Here is a 9,648-nt window from a genome sequence, read left to right as displayed (position 1 = left end):
TATAGCATCTCAAAAATACGCTAGGAGAGACAATATCCCCAACGCATCTCAATTTGAGATACCACTGTGAGGTGATGAAATCCCCATCAACAATACCCCTCAACTACTGAAAATAAAAATATGAGTGTTGTTATCACTTTTTGCAATCTCCCAAGACCCCGAAGGTGGGTGGAAAGGTACTTCGTGCAACGATGGGTCTACCCAAGATAGAGAGCAAGTGCTCTAGAATTCTTTTCCTTTTAAAAATTGTAGTATGTGAGCTATTCTAAAGATAGCAGGCACATGTCCATTTTAAACCCAAAGTCTAAATGTGAGATACACAAGTACATGTTCATTTTAAACCATTCATTCAAGAGTGTGTTTTGGGTTCATTTTAAGCACCAAATCAAAAGATTAAAGCATACATGTCCATTTCTAAACCCAAATCCAACGATGAGCTAAATCTAGAAATCCTGCAAGCATGTGTTAGTAGTTTGATAAAAATCTTTGACCGACCGATGCTTCCCTATTTTTCCTTGCCACATGCTACAAACAGAGCATTAATAGAACCAAAAACAAAACAAAAAATATTAAAGAACATACAAAACGTAAAACTCTCAAATTCATCCAACGAATGCAAATCAGTCTCAAATCGAATGTGGATTTCTAAGTGAGCAAATGTGAATTTTTGTCACATCAATTGTATTTTTTTGTTTGCGTGAATGTGGCTCAATATTTGAGTGAATGTGAATTAATAATAGACAAAATTTTAAAAGACAGAGAGAAATCTACAAAATAGGGGATTAATTTGAAATGATATTAGCCATGACCTCGATTTCATCAAATATGTCAAATTTTTGTAGATATTTGTGCACAAGGTTATAGTATATGGATAGAGTAGCTTGATCTTCTAGGTCTTGGAGCCTTCTTTCTGCCCTGAGTGTTCGTTGATGAGCCTTTTGTTGTCTTTTGTTCTTTAATTTCCTTCTTACACCTGAGATTTTAAATCTCACTTTCCTTGCCATGAGATCAGATGCATTTCACACGGAAAAATAAAAGCTTTCAGACTTTAAAATGATTTGTGGGTTAGAAGTGCAAAAAGATCATGAATTGAAATGACAAAAGAAATTGAAAGGATGATTAATTTCAGTGAATGCAAATAAAGGTTTGGGTGAATGCAAATCAGGATGTGATCAAATGCAAATTTTTGTAAGCTTGAATGCAGTGTGATGTGATTGAATGCGAATTTATGTTTGCTCGAGTGCGTAGCTCTTCCTGTGTCCATACAAAACTTGTAAAAAACACAAAATAACACAAAAAAGGTTTAAAGTTGTTGTTTCACGTCGGGTTCACTAGTGTTTTCATGCTTAAATTTTATCATGTTGAATAGGAAATAAGGACAATCACAAAAACTTTAACTATTTAAGCACTCCTAAACATAAATCAATAGAAATGAATGCATAAATGAACTAAATTAAACTGTTAAAACTCCCTCATTTTGTATTATAGCTTCCATTGTTCTTCTCCAGAATTGTGTTATTGATAGCTCTCAGATATTGCAACTGGTAACCTGCATAGATTTGACACAATAATTTCAAAGATCGTGATTGTTTGAGAATGAGAAATAAGGTTGAATTTATAGATTTTTGAGACAAATTGGGTGAGAAATAGAACTGGAGTATTGATTGATAGTTGAAATGATTTGATTGATCAGTTAACACCTTTTTATTGATTCGTTAACCCATTTGAGTGATCTGATAAGTGGATTGATTGGATAGATAACTCAATTGATTGCCTAGTCAACTAGATAGATTAGCTAGTTAACATAATTGATTGAGGAGAAGACTAAATTGATTAAAGAGAAGACTGAATTGACTAGTTAGTCAAAAAAAGGTGATTGGGAGATAAAAGTGGAGATTGACGAGTTAACCGATTACTTAACTGATTTGATCAATCAGTCATGATTTTCAACATGTGTTGTGGGATTTTGAGTTGAAATTCAATTTCATGTTTATTTGGATTTTTATTTTTATTTTCGAATGTTGAAATGTACATGAAATTTATTGAAATGGGATGAGATTAGAAATTTGGTGAAATGTGAATTTAGAGAATTTGAAAAAGAATGAGTTAGCAAATTAAATAATTTAATAAAATTATTTAACCATTTAGAAATTAAATTTAATTAAATAATAAAGATTATTTAATTAAAGAAATTAAATCAAAATTAATTAAATAACAAATATTTAATTAATGCAAGGAGGGGGATTAATTGATTAGGTGATTAGTGGATGAATACAATAATTAGAAAAGATGAAATGATGATTAAAATTAATTTAGAAGAATTTAATTAGTTTAATTAAATAATTAAAAAAATATTCAATTAATAGGATGAATAATTAGTGCAGATTAATGAGAAATGTTTAGGTGGCTACAGTATTTTGCACTGGATTTTAGTCTTATTTATTAAAAGTGAAAGTTATATAGTTATCTACCATTGTGGCCCTAATTTACAATTTGGTAACCAATTTTTTGTATAAATCATGGGGAATTCTAGGCTTTTCTAGATTAGGGTAAAACACTTATCTTTGTTATTTCTCTTTGTTTCATATGTGAGTTGATTTATAATATCAGGGTTTCCAATGTTATCAATTGAATGGTGAAGAAATTCAAGTCTTTTATCAAATTAGGTTAAAATGATTAAATCAATGAATTATTTGCATATAATGTTTGTAGGTATGTTGCAATAGTAACAACACCTAAAAAATTTTTAAAAACTATTTTTATCAATTTTATTTAAAGTATTTAATTTCGAACATTATTAGTAACAATTTTTTTAATTTATGGTAAAAACAATAAATATATAATATATATGTCCTCAATATTAATTTATTTGTATTAAATATCTAGCTAGGGCTTTATAATGATATCATCTAGCACTATTAAAAGTTTTTTTCCTCAATTTTATTTTCCAAAGATATCCATTAAGGATATTACATCAATATCAAAGCTATTTTCTTGTTAGTTTGTGAATCATGGGATCATTTTTCATGTATTTAATGAATGGTGGAACATTTGATTAATTCAAGGGTCATATGTAACACAAACAAAGGCTTGATCAAAGAGGAGAATGATATATATCCTCTTCAAGGAGTTATGAAAATATAATAGGACATAGGAGGGTACAAACTTTAAACCCCTTGAATCTTGAACTTGAGTGTTGGAGGATGTATGATAGTATCAAAGTTGCATTTTCCTTTAATAGTTTATTTAACTTAATCAAAGACAGGAATTCAAATAAAATACATTTGTATAACTACATAAGAAAGTCGAGAAAGGAAAAGGAAAATCTTCAACTAAAAGAAGTTATTGCGGAGTGTGAATCATTAAAAATGTTCTTGTAAAGAGAAGAATAGTTAAAACCAAAGCCTCAAGAATCCATCACATGAACAATGTCACTAGAGAAGTTAATTCCAAAGAACAAATTTGATTATAAGGCTCCTCTTTCTAGTCATAAACATTAGAACTCTCTTAATGCAAGAAATGAAGATGATAGCAAAAAATAAGCTTAGAAGACAAAAACCTTGCTTAACATGCAAAGAATCTTAGAATCCAAGCCACAAATGCTAGAGAAAGAAGGGGTACAATCAAGTGAAGAATTAGAGAAATCCAATGAAAAATCATAAAAGGAGTGTGATGGACACCTATAAGCCACAAGCTAAATAGGTATATATTTATTTTACTGTTGACAAATATGATTTTCAACAACCTAGTAACAAAATTGAAAGAGATATTGTGATGGAAGAGCATGAAAAGGAAGAAAAATTTAAAACTGCAATAGTTTGAAAAGATCTTGGAAGAATCTACAATGCAAGTGGGTGGTATGATATTTGATGAAGTACTAGAAATATATGAAAATGAATGTGATACAATTCTCGAGTCATAAAAATGAAGGTGCTAATGTAATAGAACTATTAACAAAGCAAGACTAATGCTCCAAACATTCTCATGATTTTAAATTTGGGAGTCAAGAACTCATAGGGTGGAGTTTCAAGAAAATAGAAATAACTTTCTATCTTTTTCAAATAACCTAAATTTTGAAATAAATGTTGAGATATCTTCTAATTTAAATAATACAAATTTTAACAATATCAAATATCTATTGTTCAATGCTATATCAAGATTGAATCATTATCATCGTGGGAAGTATTGCTTAAAAGATAAAAGATCTCAAATATGCACTTTTATAAGAGTATGGAGGCGAAGTAGTAAGCTAAGACATATGACGAGCCATGCAAAAGTGTTACATGGTATTTTAATATAACAACTACAAATGGAAAGTATTGAGAAACACATAAAAGTTTATTTTTCGAGTATATATGAAAATGAAACATTTTTTTGACATATTTATTGATCAATTACTTATATTTTGAAGCCAATGAGAAGTAGCTCATAGTTATGACCAAGTAGGAGGAATTTATAACTACTAGAGATGGGCCCATCTACGTTAAGACTCGGTACATAGGTATGGACAAATAGGCACTAATTTTTACTAAAAAAAGCTAGTCGTCCAACCCTTGTCAATGTTGTTTCTCCTAATGCATTTAGAAAACAACATAGTTAGGGGTCAACCCAATATATAACTAAAGAAGAATGATAGAGGATACAATTGTACTAGTGAGCTAGAAGCTTCTTGTGATATATTATCCTGACCAAAAATCTATTTTTATTAGACAAAATGGGGTAACTACTTCAATGAAAATGTTCAAACAAAAAATATAGCCTTATTGCTTTTTTAGTTTTGCAAGTTGTGAACATGCTTATACGAAGCAGTTCTTCATTACAAGTGAATAGATGCCTTAGTGGTTTAATTCTAGTTATCAAGAGTTATGTAGGACCAAGTCATTTAAAGGAAAGGCATATGTAAGCTATTTATTTTGTACAATAGTGGTACCTAACAAGTTCTTTAATACTTCAAACATTTATTTCCTACAATTCTCTATTAGTGCTAGTTTGATTATTAGGCCACAATCATACAAAATATAAAAAAAAATGTGAGGATCTTATAAAAAGATAACCTTATATGTACTCTCATAAATTCTTTATTTTATAAAGATACACTAGCTAGGAGGAGCTAAGTGTTTGCTTATTCTTGATCAGTTTGATATGAAGGATAGGCTTTGGATTTCCAAAGTCCCCTCTAGCAAGATGATCGTTGATGATATATTTGCAAAAAGGGGTTGCCTTCTTAGAAATTGCAAACTATGCATGATAAGGATAAGCATTAGCTATGAGAAACGTGAGCCAAGGACCAATATTAATGTGGTTTCCAACTATAGATCTATTTTTATCAATATTTCCATCTTGTCCTTTCTAGTCATAGAATGATTTTTATAATTAGGCAAAAAATTTTGCTCCATTATAATTACCAAATCATTCCCGATCAATGTAAGGCAGCTTACAACCTTTACTTTTTTGGTTTTGAGTAAAGAAAATTAGTTTTGCAACTAGGATATTATGTTCTTATCAATCATTTCATGTAATTTTATGTTTTGGCTTGATATTGTCTTTCATGAGCAACTACAAATATATAGGTTTGAGGAATATTTATTCAATTGATGTTGTATATAGAAGATCTCACCTGTTGGGATCACTAAGTACAAGTAATCTAAACTACACATTACTATTTCAAAAGGAGTTATGTAATGTTCTTCCCATTTCTTGCCTTGAGATGGGGATCTCAACATCATTATTTGACTATGTATCATTGGTGCATAGGTCATTATGATGCTTGTTGCCTTGTCTAGTGATTAGTATTTCAACTTTATCATTTATTTTGTGAATTAGTTGTGGCTATTGTTTTTTCTTTGAATGGTGTGTTTGGACTACTCACATGTTTTGAGATGTGATTTCTTCATATGTCAGTTGTTGTTAATTTGTATGCTTATATGCTTGATGCACCATAATTTTTTAGTTCATAGAGACTTGTATTATTATGTAAGTAGTGATTAAATGTGATCATGATTATATGATGTTTTATGCATTGAGTCATATGTTTATGATATTGTACCTCGTCGAGTGATTATGTTATGCTTTAGTTGTGTGTGCATGTTAAGCAGGTACTCTTCACAAGTGTCTTGAGTAATTACAAGTATAATTTTTTTTCTCCACTTATCTATACATATTTGAGCTATTTCCACTAGCGATTATTTTAGAGGTTGCATTGGGCCTTTCACTTCTCAAATTCAATCATACTCAATTTGAGTATGAGATGTGTCATATATTACCTGTAGTAACTTGAATTTGAATTGGACTTGATCACAAATTTATTATTGTTGTTAAATACCAGTATATGCATGAGTTAAATGATGGTTTACTTTTATTGCTTTGTACAAATGAAATTTGATGGATTGAGAAGTTGCATTTTTTCTCGTATTTTATCTATAATTTTCTTTTTTGATTAAGTATCATAAACAACAGTTGCAAATTTAGAGTTTGACTATAAGGACACAGCTGTATAACAATTACCCCCTAACTAGAACAAAAAAGGTCAAGGCTGAAAATACATAGCCCTATCCGCTTGACCACTAATTACATCTTGATGGATAAAGTATTTGCAGATATACCCAATAATCACATCCCAGTATTACAAAAAGTATGGTGTATGAACAGATTAACAAAGGTAGAGAAATTAACCTAGATTTACAAATAAAAAAAAGACAGAGTATCCAGTACAATATAGCCTCAAAAAATAAAATAAAAACAACAGTATGTAAGCCAGTATTAGGTGAGTAGTCAAAAAGTGAAGACAACATCAAGGGCAGTATTGTCCCCCAGTGGAGTGAGCCACGCATTCCATCCCAAGTCTCCCTCACTCCAAACCGGTATAAGTTCATCAATGAACTTCTCTCTAAATGGATGAGCAGGGAGCCCATCCACCTCCCTCTGAATGAAGTCCTCCCTTTGTTGTTGAGGTTCCATCTCGTGCATGAAATTCATCAGCGCCTACTTGAAGTGAGTCTTATTGCTTCCTATGCGGTCCCAAGTGAACCCATGAGAAAGCTCTCGAATGTAAACAAAAGTGGCACCATCTTGGAGCCATCTATCAAATTTGCCTTCATCAAGGTGGAGAATCACTGTAACCTGCATGGAAACAAGATAGATAATGAGTCTCCTAAGAGACTGAGTGAGGTATCTACCCTTGCCAATAAACACATCATCATTTCTATATTTTCAAATGATCCAAAGAATTTCCAAAGAAAGAACAGACCAAAAGAAATTAGCATATTTTTTGCCGCATTTAATATAACCAAGGATCACCTCATCAATAGAAAAATAGTTAGGACCAATTGTAAGACCAAACAACTTCCACACCTCTTTGGCAAAGTGACATTAAAAAAAAATGTGAAATACAGATTCAGGGAGATGACAGAGTTTACACAGGAGGGGATTGCCATTATTGTCCTTAAGTGGGAGTTTGTTGAGCAGAAGTTTCTAGGCGAAAAATTTCTTTTTAGGCTCAGGAGGGCCAGACCAAAATTTGTGAAGGGCAGATTGCCACTATTTATCATCCCAGGTGAGGTTCCAGACATTGTTAAGATGGGCAAGGATATCTCCAGAGTCAGTTAAGAAAGAATAGATAATCTTGGACTTCATATTTGGAAGGGCAAGGCCATATATCCAGCAGAGGGAAGAGAGCAGGGGATGAGCAAAAGAGTGGGCCACACTTCCTCTTCCCTCTCGGCCGAGTTTGAATTTCTACAGCCGTGACTAGTAACTTTAAGGTTAACCAGTCGGCTACAAAGGAACAACCTATCTATAAATTTTTTAGAAAAATAAGGTTAGATTAATTGTATTTAGAATATTTTATTAGATAGGAATACATATATTTGATTCAATTGTATATTTAAATATGGCAATAATATATGGTTGAATGTTTTTTAAATCAATTGCATGGTACAGAAATAATAAGGAAAATAAATAAGGTGAAAAGTAAATAAAAATAGGAAAAGGTCAAAATTCGAATAGTAGAAAAGAACTTAGTCTTTTTTTGTCAAATTTTCAATGCGAGAAGAAATTGCTCTCCAAACCCCCTTCCTGAAAAAAATTGATTTAAATGAGGATATTGTGTGGATTGATTTGGGAAAAGCTTGGGAGTTGATTGGATTAGATAGGACTGGGGTTGTATTGGTGTGTAAATCTTCATCCTCTCAAATTGGAAAAAAATGAAGTTATTCATTATTTTGGGTTGGGAGTTAAATGGATTGAGATGGGAATGGGGTTGTCTTGGTGTGTGAATCTTCATCCTCTCAAATTAGAAAAAATGAAGTTATTCAATATTTTGGGTGCATTCAAAATGAGGTAAGTCCTTCATTTATTCTCATTTTAATCATGTTATCACATGTGGATGCCATGCCCACCCTCGAAAGAGAATAAGGCTTCCTATATAATATCCAATTTATGCAATGATATTTAATTTAAATTGCAATTAGAATTTTTGAATTGTCCATTTTATGCCCTTATAATGCCCAAAATAAAAAAAAATCCCCAAAAATCAAAACTAACTTCCTAGGAAAGGAGTTGTGCATTTTTAGAGCCAAAGGGTACTTAGTTCTTTGAAATTTTGAAAATTTTAAATTGGAGGTCTCTAAAATTGAATCCATCTAAATGTTTTTGTTTTTACATGAAAAAAATATATAATTAAATCTAAATGTTTTGCAATGAGGGATTTCATACCTCTTTCATGGAATTTCATAAAGACTAATTTAAAATCATGTTCAAAAATTTTGTATGCCAAGTTTTGGTGTCTTCTTTTCTATGTCACACTCTTTTGTGTTGAGTTGTGTTGAACCTAGGATGAAGGTACTAGAGAGTCATAGCAAAGTGACTCCCAATGTTTGTTGAGGCATAAAGAGTATTAGGGAAATATCGCTGGGGATTTTTCTTAATAAGCAATAACTAATGATAAAGGGGAAATAAAATTAACCAAGATAAGGATTCTTATGGCATGGTCAATGTACCAGTATAGGCTCGACATGAGCATAGAAGGCATGCACGCTCTAAGAGCACTGGGATTTGCAATTTGGGTTCCTCATGAGATAAGTTAATCAAACTAAACTTTGCTTAGCCATCCCTTCAAGATTTATGATGACACTCCTTGCCATCTCTGAAGCATATCATCCTCATGTCTTTGTGTGTGCCTACGAGTTTGTGTGCGTCATCAATGAATGTGCCCAATTTGAGTTCCTTGTTTTGTGCTCTTGGTGTTGTGCCCAATGAAGATTTATATTTGATCCATATTGTGATATCAAGTGAGTTACTCTTGCATGATGTGCGAAACTCTGTGTATGTCATAACCCAACTACTTATCATCTTAATTATTTAATTGTTATTAAATTTCTTTAAGGTATTTTGGAATTATATATATAATTTCAATTATTATATTTATATTTATGATTTAAATATTGTGAATTAATGCTTGAGTGGGAAAGATAGTTTTATTGCATAGTTTAAAAAAAAAATCAATTACTTTATTACTTTATAGCCCACTAAACTCAAGAGATGGGGGGTTCCATTATAGCACATCACTAACTCATAGTGGAAGCTAAATCTAGAAGTATGGGGAAGGAGTGGGCATAAATGTATCAACATGCATTGGAGCTTCATTTATCT

This window comes from Cryptomeria japonica, chromosome 8, assembly GCF_030272615.1.
Source record: "Cryptomeria japonica chromosome 8, Sugi_1.0, whole genome shotgun sequence".
NCBI lineage: Eukaryota > Viridiplantae > Streptophyta > Pinopsida > Cupressales > Cupressaceae > Cryptomeria > Cryptomeria japonica.
This window is presented reverse-complemented; position numbering follows the sequence as displayed.